Raw genomic sequence first — 15,082 nt, 5'->3', positions numbered from 1 at the left:
GCCTAAGCATTTGATGATCATTACTGACTGAAGTAGAACTCCAGACAAAAACATGTTTTCGGTGGCTTCTTTGATTCTGAATCTTTACAGAGTGAGTCTTCTTTGAAACTTAGTAGACAAAGGCAGGGAAAGATCTTTAACAGCATTCCAGTTTCTCTATACCTTGGTTTCTGTTATTGTTTTTCCCCTCTAAAAATCATTTTGCTTTGCAATCCTAAGAGAATACACAATCAGGCAAAAATTCATTCCCAAAACATTAAGATCTGTGTTTCTCAAAGAAAAATCCAACACACGTGTATATTGGATACATGTATGTATCCTAGAAAAGTCATCTAATTTTTGTGAAATAAAGAGAACTGGACTTGATGATCTCTGAGGGTAGGGCCCAGGAAGCTGCGCATTCAACAAATTCCTCTGCTGTTTAGCAGGCATCCTAAAGTAGGAATTCCACTGTTTTAGAAATTCCTATATTGATAAACAATAGCAAGTGTGTTTGGACGGGAGTCCTGCTCTATCAGAATTACACCTGTCCAAGGAAGTGTGACTATTCTGCCCTCTGGTGGCTGGCATGACAAATAGAAAGCTCATTCATCAGGTTTTTTTTTATTCAGAAGAAATACTTAAAACTACCACTTTATAAGGTGGGAAGGTTCCTAGTTTTACAACTGCAGCAAAGCATGTGTGCCTGAATCTTTAGCTGAGCAGTAGCAGGCTGTCTGACACCTACAAGCTGTTTCTCCCTCAGATCCCAGGCCCTCAATAACCCTACAGCATTTCTTGGGAATGGTCCAGAACACACATTAAAGAGAGCAGTTTGGATGAACCAAAACAAAGGACTCCATTCACCTTAGGCCACAATGAAGCAAATGCCAAGAAAGAGCAAGGAAGATAAGTGGTTCAACAAAGTCCCCAACCTTAAACCCCTTTAAATTCATTTTCGTTTAAACTCCAAATGCTTTCCTTTCCAACTGATGGACCTTCCACTGTGCAGTGAAATGTATCAGAGTGGGCATCCCCGAAAGCAACACTGCAGGGTAAGGAATCCCTAGGGGAGCCCAGCCAGTTAACTGGCCAACACTTCTAAGTACTTTATCACTTGATAGTGAATTTTAACACTGTTCATATAGGAGCACATATAAATCTGTCAACATTCCTTCAGGACACCAGTTTTTACACTTAAAATGGTGACATAAAAATGTACCCTGGGCTACAGTCAGCTATCCTAGGGATAATCTTTACTTGTGGCTTCATTTTAAAGTTTACTTGTTTTTTGAAAATAAAATTACTGATCAAGAGAATAAAATTTCTCCAATTAATTAAGGCAGGCTTTGAAAGCTTTTTTAGTTTTCTTATTTTAGTAAGTTCCTTTTTCCCCCATAGCCAAATGGTCCTGTATGATATTTTTGTAACATTACCTAGGATTTTTTTTTCCCCTTGAGTTCTGTTTTGCTTTTGAAAGCCTAGTCATCTTTGCATAAGTAGGGATGTATACAAGTCCTACAGACCTACAAAGGCTGTCTCACTCTGCATTCCTTAGGCCTGTAAAGGTGGAATGGGTTCACTAACATGCCACTCATATTTCTCAAGGACATACATGGTATCTTCTCTTCAAAGCACCACATGGACACAACTGGTTAATCCACCGATCATGACATATTGAACTGCCTACCTTCTATCCAACACGGGGCAGGTATGGAGACAAAAGATTCACTGTCCTTAAAGAGTTTGAGGAAGGAAAGGAGGCAAGAAACAGAAGAGTATTAGACAACAAACAAGTAGCGAACTAAATCCATATATTAAACTAGAGATTAAGCAAGACTACAGTAGATTAACAAGGCTTCACAGAGCAATTGAAATTTGAAATTGACCAATGAAAGATTTAGGTAAGTGGAGTAATGGGGTGGAAGGGAACACATGAGGCCAGGAAACAGAAGATCAGGTTTCAGTTCATGCCTTTCCTAGTCAGCTGTGTATCCTAGAAAAGTCATCTAATTTTTGTGAAATAAATAGAACTGGACTTGGTGATCTCTAAGATGATATCTAGTTCTAACTTCCAGTGATTTCTGAATTCTCTCCAAGTCTTAATACCTTTTTTTTTTTTTAGATTTTTAAAAAAATTTATTTATGAGACAAACAGGGAGAGAGAGAGAGAGAGAGAGAGAGAGAGGGAGAAGCAGGCTCCATGCAGGGAGCCCGATGTGGGAATTGATCCCAGGTCTCCAGGATCATACCCCAGGCTGAAGGTGGCGCTAAACTGCTGAGCTACCCATGCTGCCCTTAACACCCTTCTTGAATTGCTTAAAATTCCTTTGGGAAATAATGTTGGGCGTAAATAAACAAACTGATTATCTGCATCAGTTTCCTTTCAGAAATTAAATTTATTCTTCTTCATTTTCCTACTTGTAGGTGTCTTAACTACTAGATGGTCTCCAAAGATGTGTTTTTCTCTTTAAGATTCTATGAATTAGCCTTTTAATCCTCAATATAACAGCTCTCTTCTTATGAAAGCAAAGTTTCTCAACCCCAGGACTATTAACAGCTTGGATCGATGATTCCTTGTTATGGAAAGCTGTCCTATGCACTCTAGAATGTCTAAGAGCATTCTTGGCTTCTACCCACTAGATGCCAAGTAGCATCCCCCAACTGTGACAAACAAAAATGGCTCCTGGCACAGCCAAATGTTCTCTGGGGGGTAAAATCAGCTCCATTTAAGAACCACTGCATTAGAGAGATGGACTAACTATAAGCCAGTTCCTCTTTTACATTACTTGTTGTGGGAAAAAATTGACAGCTCATTTGAAAAGTCTTATGTCTGGTTTTTAGAGATGAAAATCTTGAATCTGACTAAATATAAGCCTCAAAGCAACTTAAAAAAAATCTGCACTGAAGACTTCAGTTACATAAGGATTGTTTCCAATAACTTGACAGATTGGATCAAAACACGTGTGTATTTGAACATTTATGTTTGTGTTAATACCCTGTACTTTTGTTTCTTTCAATACAGTATTCTAGAGTTTTCAGATGAGCTTTCCATTTCTCACATGTTTTCAGGAGAAGTAAAGAAGTCTAGAAAACCAACCACATTTGCCTTAGTGGGTGAAAAATGGGTTTCAGGAAGATTCCTAAGGACTTAAGAGATAACCCTTTACTGTGTAGCTTTCCAAAGAGTCTTCTCTGAGAAATTTCAATTCCCTCTGTAGTAGCTTATAACCTACCAGAGACACAAATATCTTCTATTAGAATACAAGCTTTCTTCATTCTTCAACAAATCACCTACAAGAATGAACTAAAAAAATTTTTTTAAAGATTTTATTTATTTATTCATGAGAGAGAGAGAGAGAGAGGCAGAGACTAGGCACAGGGAGAAGCAGGGTGCACGCAGGGAGCCGACGTGGGACTCCAGGATCATGCCCTGGGCCGAAGGCAAGGTGCTCAACTGCTGAACCACCCAGGTGTCCCTGAACAAAAAAATATTTATAAAGCACCTAATATTACTCATTGCTGTGCAAGGCAGTTATGCAAGTAAGATTTAGAATCTAGGGCAGGAGTTGAGGGCAACCTTAGAAGGTAGTTAAGAGCACAACACAGAGAAAGAATTCTGTAGATAGTGAGTACTATAGGAATTTAGAGGAGGAGGTTTCCCTGGGGGTGAGTTTTGGGGGTTAGGTTTCAGAAATAAATGAGATTTGAGTAGGAGCTTGGAGATGAAGAAGACTAGGATAAAGAGAGGACAAAAGGTGTTCCAGGGAGGTGCCCACAAAAGCAGAGGTATGAGGACAAGAGGGAGAGGAAGAAAGCAATGTTCAAGAAACAATGAGCAGCACAGTGTGTCTGTAGCTGACATGATTGGGGCAGGGGTGAGGCTTGAAGGGCCCTGTCCTATTAGACTGTGAAGGGCCTTGAGTGCAATGCTAGGGAGCATTCCATGTCTTCAGAAAAGGCTTCTGGGTAGTGAGATAATGGAAACAATGCTTTCTACACTGTTATTTCACAATAATCCTATAAAGTGGATATTATCACAATTTTAGAAGAAAAAAAATTTAATTCCGAGATGTAAGGAAAATTGCTTCAGGTTGTCCTATTAGTATGTGACAAGAATGAGACATTATAACACAAATCTAATTCTACCGTCCCATTCTCTTTCCAGAGCAACATACTGAGAGGCTACTGCAGTACAAGCAGGAAGCACAATAAAATGCATTTGATCCTCTCCATTACTTAAGGGCACAGACAGGTTGCTTAACGTTACATTCCTGCACTCTGTCCAGTATGTCTGCCACTTTAGCCAGAACACTTGGAATGCCCCTAACTATACACAGGATTATCCCCCACCTCCTCCCACTGTTCTATATGGATAATTTCCTCTTCTCTTATCAAATGACCCACACTGAAAAGTCTGGCTCAAGCCCTACCTTTTTTGAAACCTTCCGTTATCACCATAGTCCAGCGGGATCTAGCTCTCCTCCCATCTCCCTAAGGTTATGGTTAGGGAAAGAACAAAGAATGAATGTGAGTGGCCATGCCTCACATAAAAGGGCAGGCATGGGGATGATGGATGTGGGGATGGTGTGGATGGACGGATAGGACAGGGGAGAAAGCAAGACCAAAGAGAAGCACAATTCCTCTTCCTCAGGAAAATGCCAAGCATGCCCAATGAGCTTGGACTATGATGTACCTGATTGGCTCAGAGGTGGCTGGAGAGAAAAGCATCAGAAGTAAGTAAAAATGCTCCACAGAAGGAGCATCACAACCATGCACATCAAAGCTTATAAGTAGGTAGCTGTAGTGACCTGACACCTCCAGAAAAGCCAATCAAAAGATCAAGGTCTAGCCACCATGAAGACAAGCACCACCAACTTAGCCCAGACATAGTGGGACTTCTGCCTTTGCAGAAGACTAGAAAATCTTCCTGGATGGTCTACCCTGATTTAGCGTTTCCATTTCTCAAGCAACACCATAACTTAAAAGGAAAGAATGATGGTCCTAAAATCACCTTAAAGAAAAAAAAAAAAAAAAAAAGGAAGCTCTGTTTATCTCCCCAGCTCAGGGGGAAAAGTGTTAGAGCTCAACCTTTCAGGCTCTAAATTCCGGATTAAATAACTATAAACCAAGGAAGCATCACAAATAAAGTTGACATTTTAGAGAAAGTCTTCAAATTGGTCTTCAAAGCATCTCTCATAAACAATTAAGTGCATAAAAAACTTGATTCAATGCAGCCACTCTTCAAACTACTCACAATTCCTCAAGAACAAATTACTGTCCATTATTAGTGAGTTGGCTGCTTTTCCTTCTCTTAAAAAAAGACCTATTTTTTTTTTCTGTTCTTTGCCTTTTAATGGTGTTCTTGCCTGAATTCATTAATAAAAGTGAGTATTGAGGCTTTAAAAAATTAGAGTTGTATAGACAGGGGAGTTATCTAAAAATTGTGACAGATCCCCTAAAGGCCCATAACATAAGAAACATTTAAACACCTAACAATCCCTTCAGGGTAACAAGGAGGAGGTCAATGGGAAAGGATCTCAGTGAAGAAGGATGACATCTGTCATAGTGACACAGATAAGCAACACAGTTCTTTTTATATACATCTTTTTTCTGATTATAAGAATAATACATATTTATTTCAAAAATTTTGGAAAATATAAATGCCAGGGCCACTGATTTTAGCTTCTAAGAAGGGTAATGAGAGGTCTAGGGAGAACAATGGACAATTATTACTTTTTTTAAGCCAACCCATCAACCATGGCCCCCACTCCTGGTTTTCTCCGGCTGCCAATGAGGAAGGAAATGTGCTCTGGGGGGGGGGGGGGCATCCTGTAATTACTGAGTGCCCCTGCGCCAAGGATGGCGGATTCCCCCTCAGAATACAAGTTCATGTAATCTGTCTGCTCAGCTCCGACATCGGCGGAGGGCCAGCCTGGTCACTGGAGGGCAGGAGCAGGATTTCCTTCCCCCTGCTAGCCAATCAGTGCCTGGATAACAACTCAATCACTGTGCATTGTGCAAGTACAGGGAAAAAATGCCTCCACAGGGGGCTGCTCTCAGAACTAGTTCCACTCTTATCAGTATGACTGGTGGCCTTGTGGCAGGGCGGGAGGGTGTGGGCACAGGATGGGGCCCAACGAAACTCACCTCTCAGGCCCTGGGAAAGGAATGTAAAGGTATCTATTGTAGAAGAGATTGGCAGGTGAAGAGGAATTAAAATTTCCCCTTGGGTTCTCAGCCACTTGACTGATGTCAACAGTTTTTCTCATGATGATTCTCAAGGCAAGATCTCCAATTTTCAGTGCCCACCAAACAGTTCCACATGGGAGGTCCAGCTACACGTCAAACTTGGCACGTGCCCACACCCCACTGCACTGCTGCTTTTGGGTTGTTTTTTGTCTCATTTCTGATCATGGTCCACTACCTTCCTTGTTACCAAAGTTCAACATCTGGGAGAGATTCTCCACTTTTCTGCTTACAGCCCTGATCTAGTCAGCCATTTTGCTCTGGTATTTTTCTCTGCTCTCCCCCTTTTATTTGTGTTACTCCCCCCTAAACAGATGGTAGTGTAAAGTGGTTAATCTATTGCATTTACTCCTCACATCTCTAATCCAATCTTCACTCACATTGTTAGTGATCTTCCTACAATATCTTCCCAATCATGGCAATTCTCCAGTCCTCTCCACCCCACCCCACCCCCACCACCAAAAACAGAACTTACTTTACACTTACATTACTGAGTATCCAAAGTCCAAACCTTCTATCAGGTCTCCACTCTTACCATCATCTCCCTTTGAAACTGGACAACCTCTATATCCTCACCAGAACACTGTACTGGCCATCCTCCCTACATTCCAATGAGCTTCTTGCCTTGTATCTTGATCATACTGTTCCTAGGGCTAGAATACTCTTTTTGTTTCTCCTATTGAAATCTTACTCCTATCTCAAGTGCCAATTCCTCTGGAAAACCTTTCTTATTTTTCACAATCTTCCTGTGAGTTCCCAAAATACTACTGTACCTCTACTATAGCACTTTATTTTGCCTCTTTTATAATTATTGTTATCCCTCCTATACTATAATCTCTTGAGAGCAATAATCCATTATTAGATGTTTTTTAATAGTCCTTTTATCAATGTTTCTCAAATGTAATCACTCAGGACTCACAGAATTTCCACATGCGTAGACCTATGGAAACCAGTGTAAGAAAATGTGCATTTAAACAATCTGCCTGGTCCATTCTTGGGCTTATAAAGTTAAAAACCACTGTACTACCTTACCCAGGACTTAAATACTGCTGGTAGTAGGTGTTCAACAAGGCTTACATGACTAACAATATACCTGTTGGTGACAGTCTGCTCCCATATGTTCTTTTTCACAATTCAAAATGTCACAGGCAAAGGATTTCATTTCATTCTTCAATTAAAAGATAGGAAAAAGAGGAAAAAAGTAGAAATAGTATGTTTTCAGGTAAAACTCTATAAAAGAAAGATGATGACCAGACCAGTAGGATAAAGGAGGAAAAGATCATGTGAAGGGATCCTTTTCTGGGTCAAGATTGGTTAGACACTGGCCGAGTAACAGGCACGTAACTTGCTTGGTACAGCTGCTGCTTCAACCCCTATGCTTGCTAACCTGTCCGCCAATAATTAATTGGGAAGGGGAGAACAAGGGTAAGGCAGAAAAACAAGAAAGATAAAATAACCAAAAAAACTATGATTATGATCAAGAAACAGGCATCTTAAGAAAAGATATAAGGAAAAAGGCAAAGTTCGTTAACATTAACACAAGTAACAACAAACACTTATATGGAACTTTGATGGGCCAGGCTCTTTCCTACTCTCCAAAGACCACGCAAGTAGGTACTCTAATCCGCAGATAAGGATTACAGCTGAGGAAACTGAAGTCTGAACAGGTAAATGGCTTGCCTGAGGACACAGCTAGCTGGTGTCAGATCAGAATGCAGACCCAAGTCTATCTGGCATCGCAGCCTCTGCTCTAGCTGCTAATCCAAGCCTGGTGTAAAATGTAAGCCTGTAAACGACTGAAAAAATTTAAATGGGTGCAAATAATGAAAAATGAAAAAGGGAAGAAAAAAAAACCAACAACCCTGAGGTAAAAAATCTGACAGATGAATAAAAAGAAAAGAGGACAGTGCCCGCCTGGCTCAGTCAGTAGAAAATGCGACTCTTGATCTCGGGGTTGTAAGTTTGAACCCCACACTGGACATAGAAATAACTTAAAAATAAAATCTTTAAAAAAAAAAAAAAGAAAAAGAGGACAAACAAGGAAGACAACAGTTCGAGGTTAGTTGACTTTACTTTTAGCATATTATTTCTATATGATGCTACGTGTCTGGGATCAAGTCCCACATCGGGGCTCCCTGCATGGAGCCTGCTTCTCTCTCTGCCTGTGTCTCTGCCTCTCTCTCTCTCTCTATGTCTCTCTCTCATTAATAAATAAATGAAATCTTTTTTTTTTAAAAAAAGGGCAGCAACTGAGGAGGATTTTTGAAAACTGTATTTCTATGTTTATTATTGGACTGTCCTCACTGCCCCTGGTGTAATTACCACAGAGAGATTGGGATGTAACTAGGTACAACCACAAATCATATTACATTATATAATAAAAGCATCAATTTCCTCTAACCTCCTCAGAAACTAGACAACTTTTTAATAGAAATCATAGCATTGTAACTCTATTTAAAACCAAATGTTTTCTCACAGGTTAATAGAAATAAGCAAATCCAACTATTAAGTTTCCTTTTGAAAGATCTCTTACCATATAAAACTGTAAAATCTATAATGGTAAAGTTTCATTGTATGGAGGCGGGTTCTGAGAAAATCAAGAGAAAAAGCCAAAGCAGTTTATGAAACTCTAGGCTATGTGCAGATTCATTATCTGTTATTTCCATTTTTTTCTTTATACAAATTAGTAGTGATTTCCCAAACAATTAAAGACAAAAGAAATGACGGCAAAAAATATTTCAAAGATTTTTTTTCAAGTTTATCATTTCCTCTTTTTCATTACCACATCTATCATAATTCTTGTGTACTTTTCCCATTAAAAGAGATAAAAACAAAAATACAAATATTGTTATTCTGATAACACACAGCCTGGGGGTCCCTGAGGGAGTTAGGCAGCCTTGAATCTGCCCCTCCCTGCAATCACCCCAATAACCCCAAAGTGAAATGAAAGGAGGTCTTTGGGAACCTTGACCTTTCACAACCTCTAGAGCTAAAGTGTACTGAGGGGCTGTGCAGCCTTGGAGTCAAGAACACTCCTGAGGGAACACTGTTTTCTTAGACAATATGTTGCCAATACATTTCCAAAAAGTTCAAGAGCACCTTACAAAATTAATTTCATTTAAAGAAAAGGGAACATCCTGATTCCAGCTGTCTACTAGGATCTAATAGCTTCCCCACAAAATGCTGATTTTGTTCTGGTATGCTTTCAGATGTTGTCCTTCATGATAATATGAAAGAGCACAAGCATCAAGTAAAAACTGGGCTACATAAATTCAAGACTCAAATAAAACCGGAAAACATTTTCACCTTTCTGTACTTCTCTGGTCACAAAGGCTCAATGCCAGTTTAATGACTTGCTGTAACCAAGGAGTCTTATAGATTGCTTGGTTTCTTTTAAGAAACTATAGATAAGCCAACATTTTATGAATTTAGTGAATACATTCCACACATATACTCCTGTTCTTTCTCTGCTCCCTAGATAAAACCAATGCGTCTGCCATCACTGAATTTGGCATCCTTCAGGCCTATAATCCATTCCAAATCCCAATCTCCCATGCTGAACTGAGCTAAACATTAAAAAAAAAAAAAAAAACTTTTTCTTCTATGAATGAGCTTTCCAACTTTGCTTAATCTCCTCCAAGACATCTGCTTTCTGATGAAACCCAGGAGCCTCCGACTCTGAGAAGAGCATTCACTGTGTGGTCTTAAAACAGACCTATGCAGAGATTCCTCTTGAAATACGCACTCCAAATTTGGATAAACTTTCTTGGAGCTATTTGACATAATGGTCTATAAAAAATGATCCAAGAGATGACACCATCTCAAAGCTCATACCTCATTACTTAAATACGTCCAAGTATAAAATTCATACAGGAAAAAATAAAACTCACAGCATCATTTTTAAAAGATTTTGCCGAAAGACATTTAGGACTGTTCTAATAAAATGACTGGCCTTTGCTGCCACCTAGAGGTAAAACTATGTAGTGAAATGAGAGTTATCAACACAACACAAAATTAGCTTGCACCATCAATGATCTAGAAACAATGAAGTCCAGAAACTTTTCGGTTGACTGACCCCTACCAATGACCATCATCCTCACCAAAGCATAACAATATAGCTTAAAACAAACAAGCCTCACCAATATTGTGTTCCATACCAATTGGTTTATCACAGGGATTTCAGTTCTGAATAACCTGTGGTGCTCATTAAAAACTCATGCCCATACCCGACACTCTTAGACAATCAGAATCAGTAGGTTCTAAGATGGGATGGGGTGTGGGCATCTGCTGTCTTTTAAAAGCCCTACAGGTAGTTTGATGTAAACCTTGGAGTCATGAAGCCCTGGACTTTAGTATTAAAACCTCTCATACCCAGGCAGGCCAGAGTTCCAGATGAAAGAAAACTTAAAGCTTATTTCTTCTTCCTTCCCCCTTTTTTTTTAAGATCTTAAAAAAAAAAAAAAAAAAAAAAAAAAAAAAAAAAAAAAAGATTTATTTATTTATTTTAGAGAGAAGGAGAGAAAGTATGTGAGTGCAGAGAGGGAGTTAGAAGGGGCAGAGGGAGAGAAAAACCCAAACAGACTGTGTTGAGCCCAGAGCCTGACATGGCACTGGATCTCACAACCCTGAGATCATGACCTGAGCAGAAACCAAGAGTTGGATACTTAACCGTAGCCACGCAGAGGCCCCTTTAAGATTTTATTTTTAAGTGATTTTTAAGTAAACCACTGCAGGACTCAACTTACAACCCTGAGATCAAGAATCTGACCCACCACCACTATGTCAGCCAGGCATCCCAAAACTTAAAGCTTACTTCTAAGGAATTTCAACTATAGTAGTATTTCTCAAGTATGGCAGGCTGACCACCTGCATCACATGAATCACCCTGAGAGTTTATTAAAAATGAGGATGTCTGGGCACATCCATAGACAAGTGAATTACAATTTCTAGGGGGAAGGGCCCAGGAATCTACAATTTAAATAGGATTCCAACAGATTTTTGTACAATGGAACCAATCTGTATCTTGACAAAGTTAAAGGACATCTCAGAAACCTATCTTGGAAAGGGTATTATTAATGCTGTGGTGACAAGATCAGTCAACTTGAATTAGTCCATCACTGATTTCAGCTGCAGCCACTACTGCTCATGGTTTGGGGAAATATGGTTGATGTTCACATAAATGTTCTGCTGTCTTAATTGTTTCCTTCTTCTTTTATCTCTTAATATAACTCAGTGTTACTTTTTCTAATTGTATACTTAATTGTAGAAAATCAAGGAAATAGAAGAAAAATAAAAAAAAAATACATATAATTTCACTAACCAGTTAGCCACTGACATCACTGGTATATTTTCTCCTAGTATTTTCTCTTCAAACATACATAGTTTAAAGCATGTATATAGTTTTAATCCTGCTTTTAACATTTCTGAATAAGCATTTTTCCTATATTTTCAAAACATCATTTCAAGACAGTATAATACTTCCATGTGATTACAGTACAATACATAGTATAAACTTTTGTTATAAATAATGCAAAAACGAATGGCCTTGCCTACATCTGATTATTTCTTAGAAAAGATTCCTAGCAATGAAATGAATGAGTCATGGGCTGTGAGTTTTAGGGATCTTGAAGCACTCTACCAAACTACTATCTTAGTCATCACTGAGGTTAAGCCATCTCACTAAACCCTTACTGGGCACTGAGTTTTATTATTAAAAATCAAACAAACAAACAAACAAAGGTTCTGCTTATTTGAGAGGTAAAATGTTGAGTGAACATTTTAGCACTGATGGTGAGACCATGAGGAATACCACTTAGATAAGGAGGAGACTGATATCAGAGTATCAACATCTCACTTGCTATGTTTAGGATTATTTTTTTTAAAATGACAATATAAGAAAGTCCTAAAACCTCTTCAAGCATCTAGGCATACAGAAGACTGACTAAATGTGCCAAAAGAAAGTATATTCCCCATATGGTTTATCCCTAATTGAAGGATTCATATTTTCAGCTAAGTCTATGTACTATTTATTTAAAAATCTAAATATGGTTGCTATAAAAGCTAGGGGGCATTTTAAGTAACTAAATATTTACATAAAGAGACTTAACTGCACTTTATCAGTACAATAAAAACAGGGAAACAAATTTTGTAGAATGAAAAACAATGTAAGAAGGGTTCCCATAAAAACAGTATTAGTAACTATGATGAAAACTGCAATGCATTTTTAAAAGATTTATACTTTTTGAACTCATAGAAAAGAAAGGATGATACAACCAAAAAGGGGGAAAGTAATCATCACCACCAGCTGTGGATTATAAGGGGAGAACTACAGTTAGCTGATAACTTTTCCCCATCTCTTTACCAACAAGTAAATACTCTTATCCAAGAGTATTTTTCCTTAATAAATGAAAATAAGAGTGTATTTCTAAGTGAATGTGAACTCAATCAAGCTTTCACTCTTCACACTCCACAACCCTCTCCCCCCAGTTCAGATCATTCAACCTATCTGTAACTCCTCTCTACTTCATATTTATTACCAGAGAACAAATATTAACACAATTTCTACCTCCACAATGTATCTTCCTTCAGCTTTTGTCCTTCCTATCTCCCCTTTCCCACACAGTCTATAGAATCAGGCACAATTTTTCCTATCTAAGCCCAGTATACAGTCCCATTTCATATCTCAAATACAACCTAATTGAAGTCCCTTCATTTCTCAACTGTGTCCAATTTCCTACCTAAGGGACATTGCCAAAAATATTACCTCACCTTGCTGCCAAAAGTATTCCTTTACACCAGAATTGCCCTCCCATTCCTGCTACTAAAAATCCTAAAAGTCTTTAGAGGCCCAAGTCAAATACTACTTTCTTCTCATGAAGCTCTCTTAGACCCCACAGTTGAAATTAACCTTTCCTTGACAATTTCATGACTCTTTGAGATTAATTTGGGACACTACTCTTGCTTATCTCCCACTATACCATGATTGCCAAGAAACAATACTGTATTTAGTATTATCAACTGTTGAGAGCCTTGCACACAGTACACACTCAACATATATTGGGAGAATTACTTTACTAAATTTTTTTCTTCAACTTGACAGCCTTTAACTGATGTATCCCCAGAGCCTAGTGCTTTCAAAGAAGCTGAATTCTCCAAGCTGAACAATATCTGCTTCTCCACAAACTGTGCCATTAACTACCTTTTGTTCTTCTGTTAATTCAAGATCAAGGAGGTATGCAAGCAGAGAATCCCAACACGGATCCTAAACCAAAATCTACAGGCAACACTAAGCTTTCCCCTAAAGCTCCCCTGGGGCCTATGGATAAATCCATCACCACACTGGGTGTGGGAAGCTACACATCATAAGGACTGTCACCTCTAACACTTTTGTCCACATGGGAGGGAAAAGGTAAGTCATGCCAAACGCACTGTCTGGACACATTCACCTACAGAAGTATCTGGAAAGCTAAAATTACCACTATGAAGGCCAAAGAGGAAAGGTCATCCTCTCTCCAAGAAATGGTAAAGCAGCAAAATGACAAGTAATTCATTCACAGGTTGCTGGACCTGGGGAATAGTATCCTGAAGAGCGGCACACCTACAATTGTTACTTATATGGGTGTATGTGCATATACACACAAACAAGCCCAAATCCTTCTAATTCCTCATTGTACTTACAAGCAGCCCAAAGCTGGACCATTTGGCATGGGATAGGACTGAATTCATGAGAACAATTCAAAAGTTTTCTGGTGAACTCAGAAGTAACTCTTTCATTTCACAGAACTTTACTGAATCATAATTTGCTAAGAAGATATGCTACCAAGAATTCCTAATCTGCTTCAAGAAAATCAGATTATTTCCATCAAAATGGCAGGACAATTGAAATTTTACTTTAAGGTCTAAACTATGATTTCTTTACAACCAGAAGAAGGAAAAAAAGTGGTAAGGAACAACAAAGAACAAAGAAAGGAACAACAAAAATGAGTAAAAGGTGAACACATTCTTTATGTGAAGGGACTTGATAATCACTGGTGTAATATGCACACTTAAGTGCTGGCAATTAGTCCTCTGTCTCACTCTAGTAAGTTGCCCTTCCTATATATGCCAGGCCATGGAATCACTTGGTAGGCTTACTAGGAAAACCATTTTAGATTTGTGCTTTCTAAAGCAATCAGGACACTTAAGAGTCAAAGGTCACTAATACTGAGATCTTTTGGGAGATGAGAATCACTGTCCTAGGTGTTTTAAAAAAAAAAAAAGACAACTTATCATTTCATCAGACATTCTTTAATCACATCACTTCTTTGAATCAGTGCTATAGAAAAACACAGTTGATTCAGCAAAAGACTCAAATTCCAATCCTAGCTTTTTACTCATTTGACAATAAGTTTGGCATTCATCAGTCTGGGCCTTGAGTCTCTTATATGTAAAACCGGAGAACTGAAATAGTTCTTCAGGTTCTGATAACCCATGAATGAATCCAACCAGTCATCTATTAGGCGGACTCAATCCTCTAGCAGTAGTAAGCTCAAGTAATTCTTTCCATCACACTTAAAACTCTCACATTGAATAAAGAGAAAGGTACGTCTAATCCAGTGTGGATAGAGCAAACACAATAATGTTATACGACAGCAATTTTTGACAGTTATGTTGTACAAAGTTTCAGTCAGAAAAAAAAAAAAATTCTATGAAGAGCATGATTCAAGGTTCTCTATGATCCTGCATTAAGAACTGGAGACTGGATCCTGGGAGAAATTCCAAAAGGACATTGCTTTAAAGCCAGTGATCCTGGGATGGAGCCAGCAGAGTAGTAGGATGGAGCCTCAGCCTGTCATATACCACTGCCATCCTTTGC

This window comes from Canis lupus, unplaced genomic scaffold (assembly GCF_011100685.1).
Source record: "Canis lupus familiaris isolate Mischka breed German Shepherd unplaced genomic scaffold, alternate assembly UU_Cfam_GSD_1.0 chrUn_S1895H2094, whole genome shotgun sequence".
In the NCBI taxonomy this organism is placed as follows: Eukaryota; Metazoa; Chordata; class Mammalia; order Carnivora; family Canidae; genus Canis; species Canis lupus.
Note: the sequence above shows the minus strand (reverse complement) of the source record.